General features: G+C 41.6%; 1 protein-coding gene across 3 annotated transcripts in view; it reads left to right on the plus strand.

The window, feature by feature from the left end:
- Positions 1–507: 507 nt before the first annotated feature.
- Positions 508–18,259, plus strand: part of LOC121189723 (leucine zipper putative tumor suppressor 2 homolog) — a 39,539-nt gene continuing 21,787 nt past the window's right edge. For 2 of the 3 annotated variants that reach the window (XM_041050128.1, XM_041050131.1), the window contains exons 1-2: positions 508–735; positions 18,028–18,140. The gene's annotated coding sequence lies outside the window, so the exon portion shown is untranslated. The remainder of the gene's footprint in view (positions 736–18,027; positions 18,141–18,259) is intronic. The other variant, XM_041050130.1, reaches the window with a different exon arrangement.

The raw sequence follows: 18,259 nt of genomic DNA on the forward strand, positions 1-18,259 counted from the left end.
TTAAGACAAGAAATGAACAGTGAAACCAGGCCTAAAAGCATTTATGTTTGCCAGACTGGGCCCCCCTGAATGGATGTGGCCCAAAGGAGCCACTTGGCATGTGCAGGTAGTTGCACTCACCTTTTAACAGATGGTTACACTGAAAATTAACTTTATTTTTAAAATGAAGAAAGGTATCAAAACATCAAAGCAATAAGAAGGTGTAAATGACATGGATATGAGATGTAAAATAAATAACTCCACTCTGATTTTATAAATATAAAGTAATAAGAGACACAAACTTCCTGTTTTAGAGCTGGAGAAGCTGCGTCATTGGTCGTCGCAGCCCTCCCATGCGGAGCCCCTGCCCTTCCTTTCCCGGTCCTAAACCTCACTGTTGTGGATCAGTTGTCGAGCCCCTGCTGGAGGGCAGAGAGTGAGCCCGCCCCGCAGAGCAGCAGACCGGGCTCTGCCGGTGACGGGACTAAACTCACTCAGCCTGAGCAGCAGTGGCGGATCAGCAGCGGATGTACCGAGCTGCCGTGGACTGGACGTGTTTGGGAGAAGGATCTGATCGTAACTACAGACAAGAAAGAAAGGAAGAGTAGATGTTTTTTGAGCTCGTCGTTGTTTTCAAATACCAAAAAGTTGTGTCCGCACAGAAAAACAAAAACAAAACCGGATACACGAAGTAGACATTTACTGTTGGAGATAATATTGCAGCACGGGCTGGTTGTAAAGAACATCTTGTTTAAGGTGAGTACATAAACGCGGCGTGCAACAGTCATTTAGGGGTAGTCTTGGGTTTAAGTGCTGTATTTTCAACAGGGGGGTTAAGTAATGTTATTGGATTCGTCATCAAGCTTTTTATCCCGTTTTTATACATCTAGTTATGAGAGTAACTTACATCACGATGTTGACTGATTTATTTGCAAAATATCCGTAAAACATGCATTGTTTGTGGACATTGATGTCAAAATGTATTTTTGTTTTTGTTTAAGTCTACATGATTAAATTGGGTACTGATAGTTGAACTTGTCAGAGTGATTTAAATACTTGAGCTTGTGCAGTGACTTCGTTTTCCCACCAGTTTCACCAGTTTCTTGAGTTTTTCTTACACTGAATTCAGCTTTTTTTTTTTCAAGAACTGGTATGAGGGAGAAAGAAACTAGAGAAAAAGTTGCTCTGTTATCACCATCCAACTGTTTTGGTGAATGGGGCTTTTGGCAGCCTATTGCAACTGGCACACACTCACACCTGCTCTTGCATACTACTTGATTTCTTTCTTGATCTGTGTAGCTGGTTTTGCTTGTTTGATAAAGACAAAAAGAAGCAGATTGGGGAGGATGAAGGAAGTGTGGTGAAAAAGAAAAGGTCACAAGCAGAGAGAGAGAGAAAGACCTTAGCACCACTTGTTTTATGCTCTCAAGGCCTACTTTAATATATGGATTAGTTTTGAGTTGAACTGGAGGCGCCCAGGGTCTGATTGGACCATAAATAATCCCCACAGGAGCAGATATAAACGCTGAAGGAGCAGCAGCATGCCTGAGTCGCCTCTCCATCTCCTTCCCATCTGTGGTGAACACCCTCCCTGCGGTTGATTGATGGGTTGGAAGTCATGTTGTCACACCTCTAAGACTTTGGCTGAATGCGAACGTTAAGGCAACCACACGCGAACGCATGCACGCTCCAAACGTGAATTCTTAAATGTCCCTTCCTCTCCTGCTCCCTGATGTTTGTTAGTGCTCAGGCATCACACCACCTCACTGGGAGACCCTGTATCATTGTGTCCTGTCAGCACAGCACAGGCAAAGGTGTGGGGGGGGGGGGGGGGTTGGCAGGACACATACAGAGAGAGAGAGATAGAAGGGGGAGTGGGGGATGTGGTGGTGGGAAGTGATAACCAAGCTGTCAGGCGATCACGATTGGAGCAGCTAAAGAGGCGGACAGTGGGCAGGTAGGGGAGGAGGGTGTGATGCTGAGGGGTTGTTTTTATCACATGGCTCCGTCACAGGACAAGAAGCCCTGAGGGGGCAACGTGTGAGGGAGGCAGCCAAAGACATGGTCAGTGTGCTTTTGATAGCACGTAATCCTAAAACAGTTTTTTCCTTTTTTTTGTTAATACGGTAATGAAAATCTTTCTGCTCCCACTGTCGAATTAACCGACCTCCCATTGTCTCCATTCATGTCTACACTGAGTCAACGAATATGTGTGAGTCAAAACTAGAACACAGCCAGAGGTGCAATCACAGCTGATGCACATCTGCTAGCGCTTGCTCTGAAGATGCTGAAACATCTGAGACGCGCCTACTGTTCAAAATGTAGCGGCTTAATTTGCTCATTAGACAATCTCAGCTGAAAATAACACATAAATGTGCATGCAGGGGCACATCTGTGCACTCGGGAGCACTCTTACGTAAGCGAAGGAAAGTCCCACATAAAGCAGCATACATTATGTCCCACATTGAGCTGATATACAGAGAGAGAGCAATCTGATCCACACCTGTGATGCTCAATTAGCAAAATGCCTCTCCAGCCATCTGGGATTGAAATGATGACGAGCTGCCATTTCATTTTGCTGCAGCGATGATGATGGCGTGGTTTGATTGGGTGTGATTAAAAGCATGCAAGCAGCATGTCGGCATATTTAATTCATTGCCATCCATCATGATGTAACATAGACCCCAAAGGCCTTACACAACAGAAACTCCACCTCGTACTGTCTTTATTAAAGACCACTTTAGGTACGTTTGAGAGAAGCCAGGAAGTGTTGTAACACTGAGATCTCATGTGAAGGGTCTTGTGTGTGGAGGCATGGTGAGACCCTTGAATTCCTTTGAGAGAATCTTGTGCTCAAAGGAGCTCAGCAGATATGTTTTCTTAGTTCTTAGTCATCTCCCTCTGCAGCCCATTTCATGTCTACAGTTACATGTCAGACAAACAGGTCTGTTTGATGTTATGCTGCAGTTCAGCATCTCCTGTGCAGTGGTTCGCGGGAGTAATGTTGGTTCTGAGATCCAGTTTTCGCTTCTGGTTCCACTCAGATGTGGATGTGTCTAACAGCGGGTGTGTCAGTGAGATTTCCATCAGAGTTTCTCGCTGTCAGCCCATTAAAGCAGGACAAGAGCGAGAGCACAGCAGGGGAGAGACAAGCTGTCAATCAGACTCAACACACACACACACACACACACACACGCACACGCACACAGAGACACAGAGACAAAGACTACCCCTGTATGTGAAACTGTAATTAGTAGCTGCCTGGGTTTGCAGTGACCTTTCTTTTCCTGCTTTTAAAGGCCCAATCTGGGCCAAAAGTACAGCAACAACATCACTATTGGCTTTACCCGTGTCTTTGACTGAAATATTATACAACAGATGAATTATGTGCATCTGCTGAAGGCAAGTTTCAAGTATATGTGAGCTGAAACATGTCTGTTCATCATTAATGTGTCATTATTCATGCAGGTTGGGGCGAGTGCAGAATAAGCAGTATTACTCCTAAAGCTGAGAGTTCTCAATTTTCTGTAAATTTAAATGAAGCAAAAATAATGTATGTGGTTCATTTGTAGATGCATTTCATCGACTCGCATTCCAGAGATTGTGCTGTGGCTAGAAATAAACAAAGTCCTACCAGAGGACCATTCCTCTTGTAGAAACCACTGTCAGAGCGTAGGAGAAGATACTTCATCTTATGTCTGCTGTTTCAGTTTAGGATTTCTTCATGGAAAATACTCCTTTTACAGTCCACACTGGTAAAAGAGAGACACACTGTTACCATTAACATGTTCCTCTAGAACAGACAGGATAAAAAAAAAAGTTGAAACAGTTTGAGTATTTTGTTTTTTTGTGAGCCTGTCAGAGCAGATTTGATGTTTACATCAAACTTATCTTTACAGGTCTGAATCAGGTGGAAAACATAAAACTCCAATCCTGCCTTGTTCACAGTGGCATTCAGGCGTTCACATGCTTGTCCTGCTTCTTCAGATCAAGTGAAGTTTACTGGACCTGAATGGAACTTGATAATAGACAATGTATGCCTGACTGCTTATCCAGACTTCACACAGAGACATTTATCTCAGTGTTTTATAACTTTCACACACCAGAAGAAATTGGTTGTTATTTCATCATTGGATTGTTTTACTCAGTGTTAAATCGCTGGCCTGTCATGAACCAGCCTGAAACAAATCAGTCACAAATGTGATACTGCTTTTTGGCATTGTAGAACATATGTCTTCATTTGTGTGGTGTCTTATGTTTGTGGATGGTTCACTAAACGAGGGCTTCAGCACAGGACACTTAACTGTTCTCCAAATTAACTTATAGATTTTAGAACTTTTTAATTGTCCTAACTGCAGCAAATCTATACGGTGATTTCATTTTCTCAGTAAATATTTAAGGACATCTGAGGGTTTGTTTTTCAGAGTTAACATGTTTAATTTAATTTTCTGAACTCTGAGTTATGCATGAGTCTGGTCCCAATAAAATAAGTGAATTCTTGCAGGAGCAGTGTACAAGGAAAAGCTGTAGTCAGGGCAAAATCTCCATCAACAAGTGACACTCAATCAGAAAATCATGTGGTGATTGTTTCCTGTAAACAAATGGATGCATAAATAGTGCAGCAGAAAATGCCCACCTCTTCTGAAAATCCTTTCTATTGAATCCAGCTGTTTTTGAAACCACTGCAAAAATAAACTCGGCCTTAAAAACAAATAAAACCGGGACTGTTTTGCATTTCTGACCCTGTATGCCTGGCATAAAAGTCAGGTGAGCTATTTTGGGTTTACTAGGCTCTTTGTTAATCTCATAAATCTCTCAGAATGAATGAATGAGGTGTTTACACTCTGACATTTTAAGTCCAGGCTTTTCCAGACTCTAACATTATGCAGACTGTCCAATTACTAAATGAAAAACATTTCACTAGGTGAGTGATTTCAGTAGAGGCCACCAGTTGTGAACTGATGATAATTATTAGGTCTGTTCAGTGCAATCAAACTCAAACAGTCATTTCTGCCATGAATAGAAAAAGGAAAGAAAAGGTGGTTTTTTTGGGGTTTTTTTTTTTTTTGTTTTGTTTTTTTTTGGAGGGTTGTATACTAAATGAAGCCAGAAATGGCTTTGATGATTACAAAGCTTTCCTGACTGCAGCACTTCAATTATCAGACATTTGTTCAGCCGTGAGTGTGTGCAGGCAGCTTATCCAACAAGCTGCAGGAGGTCAGGTCAGGTCTGCAAGGGAAGTTGAAGAGATACTCCAGCGATTTAGTATTACACTTCTATAAAGTTAGGCCACTTGTGAGAGTGTTTTTTTTTTAGATTGAAATTGAATCAGTAGAGGCTGAGACTTCCATCTCCATCCATTTCCGTAATGCACCTCAACAACATTTCAGTAGGTCGGTAGACCCTCTCTCCCCGGTAAATGCCAAAGTTTCAAGTCCTATCCAAGACAACCCTGATGACATTTTCTAGGTTATGTTCTTTGGGTTTCTAAAAGCTCTCTTCAGAGCCACAGGAGACATCACATTACTATTTTTACAGACTGAGTTGTGTCTCTCATGACAAGTAAACTGACCTTTATGTGTAAAGTCAATAGATTGCCCTTTCTGAGTTTGAGAATACGCCTGTATCAAGCTTTGTTGTGCTTTACCTAACTGTTCAGAAGGCATATGGAGCTGTAGGTGATCACCAAGACATCCACCCCAGCTAAATCAGCCATGAGGTGTGGCCGTACAAACTCGGGTGGACCCCTTATGCTTCTAGCCTGTCATCGTCAAGCTGTCCTCGGTCTCAGCCTGTTATTACTCCCTTTGACTTTAACAGACTTAAAAACAGCCAACAGTTGCCATAAAATGCCCCATGAACTTGTACACTGCCTGTCAATTATCCTGCCTGTTCACATCCTTTTTGCAGTGTGAAATGAGACTTTTTTGTGTGTGCAAGTGGATTGCAAGCCAATTAAATTGCTGTTGGAATCTGATAGTTGAGATGGCAGGCGGAGATGGGCTCTAAAAGCCCTTACAGTCTGTAAGAAGAGACAGAATCAATGCAGAGTGGAGTAAGTCTATGTATAATGGACATTAGCAGGCAGAGCTCTGGCACAGATCACTTTAGAACCAGGAGTGCTGAAGTCTGCCAGCTGCTCCAAACATCCATTAGTAGGCCAATCAAACTGTGTTTGCTCAACACTCATGTATTTGTTCACTGCGCTCCAAAGACACTGTAGGGAAACTTCTGTTACTCTCTGAAATTGCAGTTTGAAGTCCTCATTATGTTACAGTGCAACAAAAATCGCTGTTTATTAAATTACTGTTAGTGTTTATGTTTAAGTTTTCATCCATCTGAGCACAGCACTCTCTTTCTCTTTCCAAGGAGAAGGTAGAGTGGCCTCTTGTGTCACAAAGCGTCATTTCACTCTTCAGGAGGTTGATGTATGAGGACTGAAATGGCCAGTGCTGAAACAGCAGGCCACACACACACAAACACAAGACTGATGGATGCGTCAAGTATTAGGTCCAGAATTGAGGCTCATTGCCTGGTAGCAGATGAATGGTTTCAGGAGGTGTGGAGAGGACTGGCCGGAGACGACCTGCAGCTACGGCAATTAGATGTTTTTGTTGGTAGCAATCTCATCCCCACAAGAAAACACGTTCTGGTTTCTCAGAATTGTGTTGTCAGGAGACATTTTTCTTCCTCTAGCTGAAAATCTGAAAAGAAATCCTATGTGAGAGTAGATCTCCTAACGTGACTAACAAAGCCCCGCTTTGGTGTGAAAACCATTGATTAAACTATTTGTTGATTTGCATCTATTGGAAACCCGATTTGCACCAGCAAGGGAAGCAAAACATGAATTAATGATCCGGTATAAAGGCTCATCGGCTCCTGATGGTGTGGTTTAGCTGTAATTTCCTTGGGATTTTCAGTGGAGCCTCTCAGATATGATTTTGTCTTTACAAATACCACACATTTTTTTCTCTCAGCCCTGTCTAAAACAACTACCTCAGCAGAATTGAATCAGAGAGTTTTTCAGCATGTGACAGCGGGACACCTCTGAGCTAATAACATAAGCAAAGATCTGTTGACACCCAGTTGTTTGGACATGTGTCTGATTTATAGATTAGATTTCCTCCACCCTCTTGGCCAGATTCTCCCCCTGTGTGTGTGTGTGTATTTTGCTCAGTGGAGGGAAGCCAGCTTGGAGGATGCGTCTGCCAGATGACCCTTCAGCAGAATGCGTACCACACAGCGACCCTCCCCCTTCCTGCGTCAGCTGACTAGCTTGGGTTAACTGTGGTCGGCTTGTCTCGTGGATGCGGAGAGGAGAGGAAGACTGGGGGCTGGGAAGTTCTAACCATGGGAACGTGTTTACACCATGACCCAAGCATATCTCTGCATACTGTATCTCTCAGTGGTGAAACTATGGGATCAGTCCCTACTTTTTAATTGGTGACAGATGCCTCCCCCTCATCATCCATGCCTCCATCCCATTCGTTCTCATGCACACATACTGGGCCCTGATGTTTGCAGAATTCTTCTGGGAACCTCTGGGATGCCGTCCCAGCCGTGGTCGCGGTAACATAACTCCCACCACCCTTTCGTCCGAGCCAGCCCTCATCCCTCAGAGGTCCCGTCACACATGGATTGCCAGGGCTCAGCTGGCCTGGAAACTGTCCTGTGCTTATGAAACATTTGGCAGATTTTAAACATAGTTGCAGTTTACAAACTGATGTGGTCACTCGTCTCAGCTCAGTTCCTGTGAGGACTCGGGCTCAGGCTGACAGAGCTGAATCTTGGAGGTGTTGCCTGCCTTTGTGTCGTGGTGTCTTTGTCTGCTCTGCATTATCCTGCAGAGAATTGGTTATGGAGGATTGTGTCCATCTGCTGAGTGTGATTTCTTGGAAACGAGAGACAGGGCACAGGCAAAACGGAGAAGGACAGGGTTTGTCTTGTGGCTGATCAGCAGAAAAGTGAAATCAAGTCCTCAGCATGAGATATACAGTATGTGTGTGTGTGTGTGTCTGTGTCTGTGTCTGTGTGCCCAGCTGAATTTTAAATATACAGTATTAAACAATGAGTCCAGTGTGATTCTTTCACATGCACGCGTCCTGAAGCCTCCCTCAGCTTCCCTCTGCGATTTGACATTCAAAAGATGTATTGTCTAAGTAAGCCTTTGATATTCATATTATTATTAACGGGCTCGATCAGCATGAAGTCCACTGTGTTTGGGGTCTTGGCGATTTTCTCCCCCTGAGGGCAGACAGAAGTAGGTCAAAGTTTAGTGGAGCGTCCTGTCTGAGCAGGAGGATTGAAGAGGTGGAGGGGGGGTTAAAGGGTGTTGTTGGTACCAGGGACCTCCTTCCTACAGCGTGGGGGCTGCCCTGTTTTTAGTTTAGAAAAATTGAAGCAGGATCATTTTACCAATTCGAAATAACTCAAAACTAAAGGGTTTATAGGTTGTTGCTAATCCTTTATAAATATTAATAAGCAATTTAATACTGCTCTACAGATCAGTAATAATCTAGGAAAACACTGAAAGTCATCTGGATCAATAATCATTTTTTTTAATGTTGTCTTAACATGAGGATTGATGGCTGATTGGAAAATAGAAAAACTCATTAAAATGCAGTAATGAAGCTAGTAGACCCCGACTGATGGCCATAGTTCATAGCTATTATAGCATCATAGCTTTATTGGTTAAAAATAACATTATGAGTAACAAGAAATTGCTGTATAGAAATGGTAAAATATGTTTATGGAGATTTAGAGTGTTGCCCCTACATAGTGAAATCATACTCTATCTGATCTTAAGGGATTCTGTTTGTTTCACCTTGCTGCAGTGATGTAGAAATGTACTCCAGGATGTGTCAGTACACTGTGACAGCGATGCTGGGTGAAGGGTCAGGGTGAAACAAACTTTCAGCCAGAGAGGGCAGCAACACGCTGCTTTTTAGCCTGATGTTGTTGAAGTTGTTGGTTTTTTATTAAATTTTTTTTTAACTCTCAAATAATCTGAATTCAGGATAGGTTGGTCTTTCATTTTTTGAATAAGAAAACATGATTCAAAACCCCCAACGATGACCACTGATAGGCCTATGTTTTATTTACAGTCATGCTAGCAGCTTTGTGAAGCGTCGGTTCTTAGAGCTAAATGTTAACATCAGCATCCTAGCATCCTCTCATTGACAATGTTGACATGCTTTTCAAGCAACTACGATGTTAGTTTAGCATGTTAACAGGCTAACATTTGCTAATTAGCTCCAAACACAAAGTACAGACGAAGTCATTTTAAACTGAAACTGTAATATCTGATTGGCAGCTCAGTGTTATGAACTCACTCTGCTGACCTTGTTGACCCTTTTGAGCAAAGCATACCTCCACAGATTAGGATGTTTGGGTGACAGGGTGTCTTGTGAGTAGGGATTGAGATGAGGAGAGGTCCGACTGTCTGGTGAGGGTCATGTAGGGGGGAGCTAATTGTTTCATGAGTCCAAATCCAAAGTATTGTATCATAAAGTTTGAAGACATTCTATTTCTGTGGCTCTATGTTTACAGTACAAATGTCTGGCATCTGATACTAGAGAGGATCTGGAATATTTATAGTTGTTGTTAGCACAGTTTGTTGAACAGGAACATGCCCAGTTCGTTTTGGTTCCTCTCTCACTGTCCTGGTTGGTTTGTGTTATGTAAGAGAGCTTTCAAAAATCAGATGTTACCATTGATATGAGGGGAAAGTAAAGTGGGAGTGCGGGACGCAGATTTTCTGGGAACGTCTTCACGATTAAGCCATGAATTATATAATCGCTCATCTGCTGTATCTCCGCTTATTGTCAAGCAGACCAGGATTTTTTGGTGTTGGGAGTCCAAAGCGTAGCTCTAGTTTGCCGTCAAATATCAAATAGATAGATTAAGGTGGTGACAGGGCGGTATGGAGGGGTTGCAGTGGCGGATGCAGAGATGAACGGATGAAATGAGGCCAGTGCCATCCTGTCTCATTTACAATGCAGGGTTGGGAGGGGATTAGCCTCACTTACATAACTTCATCTCCCCCACCTCCCCCCTTAACTAGCCCATCTCCCTCTTTTCCCAATCCCACACTCTTCCCCATTCTTCTGAGATCACAAGATTGGAGCTGGCCTGTTTATTATTTCAGTATTTTGTGTATATATATATATATATATATATGTATGTGTATTTTTTTTCTTCTCTACAAGACAGAAATTGAGAGAGACAGAAGACAGAAAGATTCTAAAAATTTTAGGATTTAGAGAGACCACAAAGAGGGATGATGAAGAGAGTGACAAAATTTAGAAATGGGCAGGAAATAGAAAGCAAAAGCTGTTTAAAAAGAGAGCAAATGATACTTTAAAAAAAGGAAAATAGGAAATGGGAGAAAAAAGGGGGGATGGGGGAGCATTGGAGGTGGATGAGATGGTCTATTTATAGTTTATCCCTGCTGTTGGGTTAGACCGCCTGGTCCAGCGCAGCACAGCTCAGCATCCATGTCAGTTGTCATGTCATCGTCCATTAGCTCTATATACACACACACACACACACACAAACACACACAAAAGAAACACCACATACATACACCGATCAGCCACAACATTAAGACCGGTATCCGGTTTTAATGTTGTGGCTGATCGGTGTATAGCCAGAGGGCGTACATACAGGCTGTCACGAAAACGTAGGCACGCTTACCTTTGCCACTGAAGTATGAGAAAATTACACGCTGACGGATCTGACTGTGTGTTTGTGTGTGTGTGTGAGTGTGAGTGTGAGTTAGCAGTCCGACAGTGTCTGACATAAATATGCTGTGAAATGCGGGTGAAATTGCATGCCACTCAGCTCAGTGGGTGAAAAGAATGTACTTTGAGACATGGTTCACTTCCGAGAACAGTGGGTTCAATCTGAAACACACACACAAACACTAGAGTTATTTTTATGACGTTCTCTCCCTGACTTTACTATTTTAATCTTGGGAATAAATTAACCACGCACCATCTCTCACGTCCTTCAAGTTCTTAAACCATATTTGCATATCTGCATTTTTTTGTTCTCGCACATACTTGCAGCTACACGTGCAGGTGAATGCATGTGTTTCAGAAAGAGTGAGAAACGTGTTCCCTCAACTACATCTAACTGTGGGCTTCCCTTCTGGCTGACTTTGATGACAGTGCACTTGTTTATTGGACCTGCTGCAGGCAAATGGACACACACACACACACACACACACACATACACATACACATACACACACACACACACATACACACATACATTCATATGACCTAACTGAGTCACAGACAGAAGAAATAGCTCTTTTTTAAAACCGAACACAGGAGCTGCTCAGTGTTTCTGCAAATATTGTTTTTGTAGTTGGTTTATGCTTTTGTTTTTCTTAGTTATTTACTGCTGCAGTGTTGGCTCAGGGTAATTTTGATCCCAGATTTGGTTCTACAACACAAAAAAACGCTCCTGTCAGTTTGTCAATAACACAAATTTTAAATACAAGGCACTAATATTTATTTGGATTTTAGTGGGTGACTATGGCTAAAACCAAATGGATTTTATTGTTTTTTTTATCAGCCTGCTATGGGAAATGTTGCATTGGAAGTTATTAACTGTGAGCTGAAGGCTGCGAGGACTGGCCAGCTACTGTATAAGTTCCTGGATGATTCATGGAACAGTCTCAGGGTTGCACAGGACCTCGTTTGTTTCTGCTGTCCCTGCCCCCGGCTCACCCTGCTCCAATAACACATTTAATGTGGTCGTGGCAGAGGACACACATTCATGAACGCACATAAACGCAAGCATTCACAACATGCACATGTGCAGGCATCTGCATGCTCACAGAGGGACAGACAATATATTTTCACTCTCACATTTTCACTCCTGCCACGTTCTGTGACACATATAAGCAGAACTTGGAGATAATCTCAGGGCTTGAGACAAATATTAGCATTTCTTTTTAAAAATTTTTTCTCCAGTCTGGCTCGTTTGTTTTCCTCACTCTGTGGTTAGTTACTGATCATAGTCTTGTGAATAAGAGTTTTCTTTCTGCTGTGGCACTGAGTGGCAAGTCTGTGGCAGTTGTGGAAAGTAACATAGTTGTACATTTTTGAGGAACTTGTATTTAACTTTCCATTTTATGGTACTTAATACTTCTAAAGAGCTAAAATTATGCACTTTCACAAAACAGCTAAGATTATAGAAAGGTCCCAAAAATGAATACACATTTGTGTAGAAGAACTTCTCTTCTTTCCAAACCTTTATCATGTCATGACCCATCAACCTCTGGATTAAACGACCTACTGTAACTGTACATAAAATTGTTAACACCAGCTGTTCCATTCATTCTACTTACACATTCATGCATCATTAAGTACAGTTTGCTGATAATACATCTGTACTTTTTGAATGAACTTGTAACAGAGTATATGACTGTATGAAAGATGAAAATCTCTTTTTTCTGCAGCTGTGAAGTGAATTGCAACAGCAGTGACTCTCATGCTGTTTGTCTCATTTCAGCTTTCTCTTTCAGTGCACAGTTCAGCAGGTGCAGCCAGATGCTGACAGGTGCTTGACTGTGTTCTTGTGAAATATGTTCAGATCACTTGTCTGGCAGCGCACCCCCCCGACCCTGTGGCGACTTCGCCACGCACATTATGTTCCTGCTCCTGAGAAAGACGGAATCTGAGCGCAGAAATGTGTTTGAAATATTGGAAGGAAAGCTAAAAACGGGGACACAGGGAACAATATGAGAGGAGACAGTGTGTGTGAATGAAAGGAGATGATTCACATCCTGACAAATTGTTACAACAACAGTGGCAGGCTGATAGAGCTGGAGACAGACAAAAGCCAAGATTTAGCTTTTGGCTCTGGCTGCGGTTGAAGTGCTGAAAAAGCAAATGAAAACTTTCCTACAGTCTTTGTTTCTCATTTGTTAATTTTCCCCTGCTCTCTTTATTTCCTCTGTGCGGTCACCTTTGCTCCTCCTGCCTGACGTCTCACTGTTTCCCCACAGAAGACCCTCATTAGTCATCTGTGAACGTGCAGGATCATCCGTTGTTTCTATGAAGATTTTCAAGAAGATCGTGTGCGGCTGCAGCCGAGTGTTAGCTGCTGCTCTTAAGATTGGTGACAGAGATAGATTCGATCCACAGCTGCCGTCAAGGTCATTCTGTTCTGTCAGTGGTGCAAAGTAACTGAGTATATTTACTCAAGTACTTTACTTAACTAAATGCAATGTTGAGGTACACTGAGTATTTCCATTTTATGCTTCTTTATACTTCTGTTCTACTACATTTCATAAGTAAATATTGTGCTTTTACTCAGCTACATTTTTCTGACAGGTGTAATTACTAGTTTATATTTACATTGAGATTTTACACCCACAACAGATAAATGCTTACACCTTCATGCATCACTGTTCAGAACCTAATAATCTAATAATGAGATATATAATAATAATTTTTTTCTGCACTTCATTCCTGTACTTGTGCTTAAGTAGGCGTTTGAATGAGGGTCTTTACTTGTAATACTTTAATACTTTAGTACTTTAACATTGCTACATAGGTACTGTTATTGAAGTAAAGGTCTCAGTATTTCTGGTCTTGGTTCATGCTTTTCTATAAGGTGTACATAGCTGGATATAGGGAAAAATGATTTAAGGAATGAATTAAAACAAAGCTGGAGGGCCCAGTTTTGCACAGGAGGTATTAGAATAGGTTTATACACTGTTATTTCTTGTATTATTTGTTGTAACAAAACATTGTTTCCCTGAGGTCTGAATATTAAACCAGCTGTTTCTGAGAACAGCCATCACCACAGTTCCCAGACTTAGACAGGCTGCCCTCTAGTGAACAGTACCAGATCTACACTGAGCCAACCCTGAGCTCCCCGATCAGAAGTGAAGTGCAAACTAACAGGGCTGGAGTTTAATATATACAGCAGATAGATCTATCAGAGCAGCTTGGGCAAATGCAGTTCCCATTGTTTTTTTCTACCTATAAGATGAATGGCCCTCATTAATCAGGCCCATTTGTCTTCAGTTGTAAGTCTAGAGGTCAGTGATTAAACCTTGTTCTCTGTAACGTAGCCAACACTCTCCCTCTATCTCTCTTTCCCTCCCTCGCTGAGCGGATCAGAGGGAGAGTTGCATTTCGCCGGTGCTCCGCTCTGCTTTTCATGGCTCTGATGTTGTCTGCCACCAAATCCCTGCTGAATAAAAGTCAGAAATTGAAGCAGCAAATCATGTTTTATGTATGTGTGCTTACACAATGAAAGCAGGTTGGAAAGTGGGCCAAGCATCACACAGGGCATATTATGGCAACAAAGCAGCTTTCCACTTTCTTGGAAAAACGACAGCAGCAGCCGCCAAACTGCCGGGAATGGAGCACAATATGAGTGTTTGGTTAATGACAACAAAAATGGAAAGAGAGATACATAGAAATTGCATTACCTGACTGCTCTATTCCTGGGAAGCGTTTTACTATTCCCATTGATTCTACTCAGGGGTAGAAACTGTGCTCTTGACTTGTCAGCTCCATTATTTAATAGATATGTTTTGGAGTATGAGCAATATGATGATACTATCTGTGAGGTGATAGAAATTTGTGAACCATCAGGGATTTTTCCGTTTCTACAGAAGTCGCTATCGCTTAAATATCTCTGGTTGTATCAGGGTGGGGCTGCAAGTAACAGCTATTTTTATTATCAGCTCATCTTGTGATTAATTTCTTGTTTAATGATTAATGGTTTGGTTCATAAACTGTCAGAAAATTGTATAAAAAAACAATTTCCCAAAACTCACATGACTTTTTTAGTTTGTCTGTTTTGTTTCACCAACAGTCGAAAACTCCAAAATATTCAGTTTACAAGCGGCCAAAATTTTTTTTTGCATTTTTGCTTAAAAAACGACTAAAACATTAATTTTGTGTTGATTGTGTAACTGGTTATTGTGGGCAACGTTGCTTCATGACAATATTGAAGTTATTGCATGAGTGTGCTGAGGTATTGTGATTTATGTGGCATGTTATTCACTGGATTAGCTGACAACAAAATGTTCCCGTGTGGTTACTTTTAGAGCTAAAGCAATAATTAGTCTCTCAATGGAAAATAAATTGGCAACATTTTTTTTTTAATCAATAGACTGTTAGAGTTATTTTCCATTGTGAGGGAAAATGCTACACTCTTGCTTGTTCCAGCTGTTCAAACATGAAGATTTGCAAAATGATTTATTGATTAGTCCAGAAAATAATCAGAATATTAATTTAAAATTAAATATAATATATATTTAAACTGTTCCTATTAAAATGTACTATATTGTATGAGCACAAACAGTACAGTGATGTTACAATGTGAAATGACATTCAGTGATAAACTAAAATTTTTTTACCCATTTTTCTCCGTTGCCCGCCCCTGAATATGTGATGTATCTGATATGTGTGTTCATGTGTTTCAGGACTGAGCTGAACCTTTCTGTCTTGCTTCATTCTGCAAGAGTCACCTTGGCTCTGATTTAGCCACGCCTTTTGTGTGACGGCAGCTACTTTCTCCTTCACCCTCCTTTACTCCTCCCGCATCAGTACAGCATTGCTCTCCAAAATGAAGAAACACAGTAGAGAGCCGGAGTAACCCGATAAAAACAACATTAGAGGCACTGTGATTAAAAAAAGTGAACCCAAGGCAACCAAACACACGGGCTGCACAACCTAAATAAGACCCTCAGTTGCAGCGAATACTGCTGCACCCTCATAGTGTCATTGTATTCTCATAAAGTGTCATCCCTGTAGTGAGGACATATGTTGCTATAGTGATGTAATCTATCTACCGGTGATCTAAAGGATTAATAATCTCTAACTAATCTGCACCCATGGGTTCACATCAGCTGATCATACAGGCTGAGATGTCATCTGCTGATTAGAAAGGGTTTGATGTGTGTATGTGCGTGTGCTGTGCGAGTGTGTATATGTGTTCATGACCTCCAAGCCCAGCAGAGATCATTACAGCATCACAGGTCATGCCTTATAGCATAGTAGTGGGTTTTATGGAAATGAAAAGATGTAAAGATGAACACAACCAGGACAGAGTCAGATCTGTGTATTCGTGTGTGTGTTTCTAAACATCTTTTCTTGATTTGTAGGCACAGAAGCAGTAGAGATGGAAATGTTGGCTGCTCTCCATAGCTCTCACATCTATGAAGTTTAATGCGTGCATTACCAAGAAAAAGAATCAGTTTAAAGGGGGGTGACATCTGAATAAACTTAACCCCCACCCTGTTATCTCACCAATTTTACCCCCAAACTGACCCCTATGTCCCTGAGGGAAGACCTTGACCATCTGTTCTCCTGGGGGGGGGCTCCTCACTGATGTCTCTACCCCCTCTCACTCCCTCACAGCCCCCACTTCTGTGTCTCACTGGTGTTCACAGTAACAACTACAAGGCACGTGGCCATCGAATCAGGCCTCAAAAGGCTGAAACACAATAATCATCTAATGGCAAAAATCCCAGATCCTGATTGCCACTTTAATCAGTTGTGGCCTAAAGCCTAACTGACCTCCAGATTTCACGGAAATCCATTCATAAGTTCATAAGTGAGATTTTCTGTTGACAGACACGGCCCAAAATATGATTTTATTTCCTGTTTGCTCTGTATTGATGCTATTTCAGCTTCTTTAAAACATCAGCTACAGTTATAAGAGCTATTAGGAAATCTAAATGTTGATCAGTAAATTTTGTTTTATGTGGTCATTTATCAGCATGAAATATATTATACTGGTTTAGTTTTAAATGTTATGCACTACCCCCTGTTTTCCAAATGAAATTAGTACTTTTGTAGCATCTCTTTAGCTGATGATGTACGGTGACAGGTGCTGGGAAAGTGGTTCTGTTTTTTTCTGCTTCTGTATGTGTTGTGGTGGATAGGAATACAATGCCTGATTTTGCTGATTTATCTGGGATAATGTCATTAAAATTTATACAGATATAGCCTCCATTCATGTGGGAGCCATATGATCTTTTCATCCATTGTTGATCAAAGTTTGACCCAAATAACTGATTTTATGTGCAGCCAAAACATAACATCATACTGCAGCTGACAGGATTTATCTTGACAATACTTTTTGTTAGGGGGAAAATCTGTCACTGTTACTGTCCATTTTCCTACAGTCTGTCTGTCTGTGACAGTAGCTGTGAAAGAGCCCAGTCAGCATCTGTTCATGGTTCCTGAAAGCAGCTTTTAGGCTCGGCCTGGCAGCCGGGCAGTGTGGCAGGACTGACTCCTGCACTGGGACACAGGGGCCAAAATCAATAGTCGTATCGTATCACTTATCAGACTGTAACAAGCTGGCTGATTACCTCATCGGCTGCTTGTGTAGCGAGTGGAGAGGTGGTTGGGAGGACGCAAAGAGAAAGAAGGGGTGAGATCTGAAGCTAGACAGTGTGAATTAGCGTTTTTGAGAAATGGCAATAAACAATAAATAATCCCTCCAGTGTACAAATGGAACACATTACATAATAACCAAAATCAATATATCACCAAGCTCTACTGCCTTTCCTCTTTTATTCCTCTTTTATGATTCCATTTGTCTCTTCTGCCTTTTTTATAAGTTGCAGTGAAGATGTTATTGGTTCTCTACACCTCGTTTAGAAGCAGGAAGCACATGCAAACAGAATTACAAAGACTTGCATATTTTACCATGTGAAATTAGAATAAATATCAAAAAATGCAAGATGATGATGTTGATATTTTTGGTTGTATTTTTTTTTTCCTTGTAGATGCCTCATATATCAGGTGCTGGTTTTACAAAGATGGCATTTAACTATGTGTATGATTTAACTAAAAAACTCTCTTTGCCCTCTGTATGTCAGTGAAACATGGCCCTTTTTAACATGCTTATCACATCAACTTAAAAGGTCATAATATGTCAGTGCTATGTTAGACTTGCTCCCCAGTGGCCAAAATAACCAGTTATTGCAGGTTTCATATAAATGCTGCAAATGCTTTTTAGTCAACAGGTTAACATTAATGCTTTGTGTTTTCCCTTTAGCAGAGTGCAGGAGAAGAGGCCCAGAGAGGACCGAGATCCTGGGATGAGAGCTCTGTGTCATTTCCCTGTCTCCCCCAGGCCTCCAGGAGGAGTACACTGGGCGACACTCTGAGGTAAATAGCCACACACAAAAAAAATAAAACCCACTCTGCAGACAAAACCCTTCTCTGATGACGCTGACCTTCAATATTTGCTGACTCAAGCAACCCCCTCCCACTCCTCCTATTTCTCT

Source organism: Toxotes jaculatrix, chromosome 11 (assembly GCF_017976425.1).
Source record: "Toxotes jaculatrix isolate fToxJac2 chromosome 11, fToxJac2.pri, whole genome shotgun sequence".
Classification (NCBI taxonomy): domain Eukaryota; kingdom Metazoa; phylum Chordata; class Actinopteri; family Toxotidae; genus Toxotes; species Toxotes jaculatrix.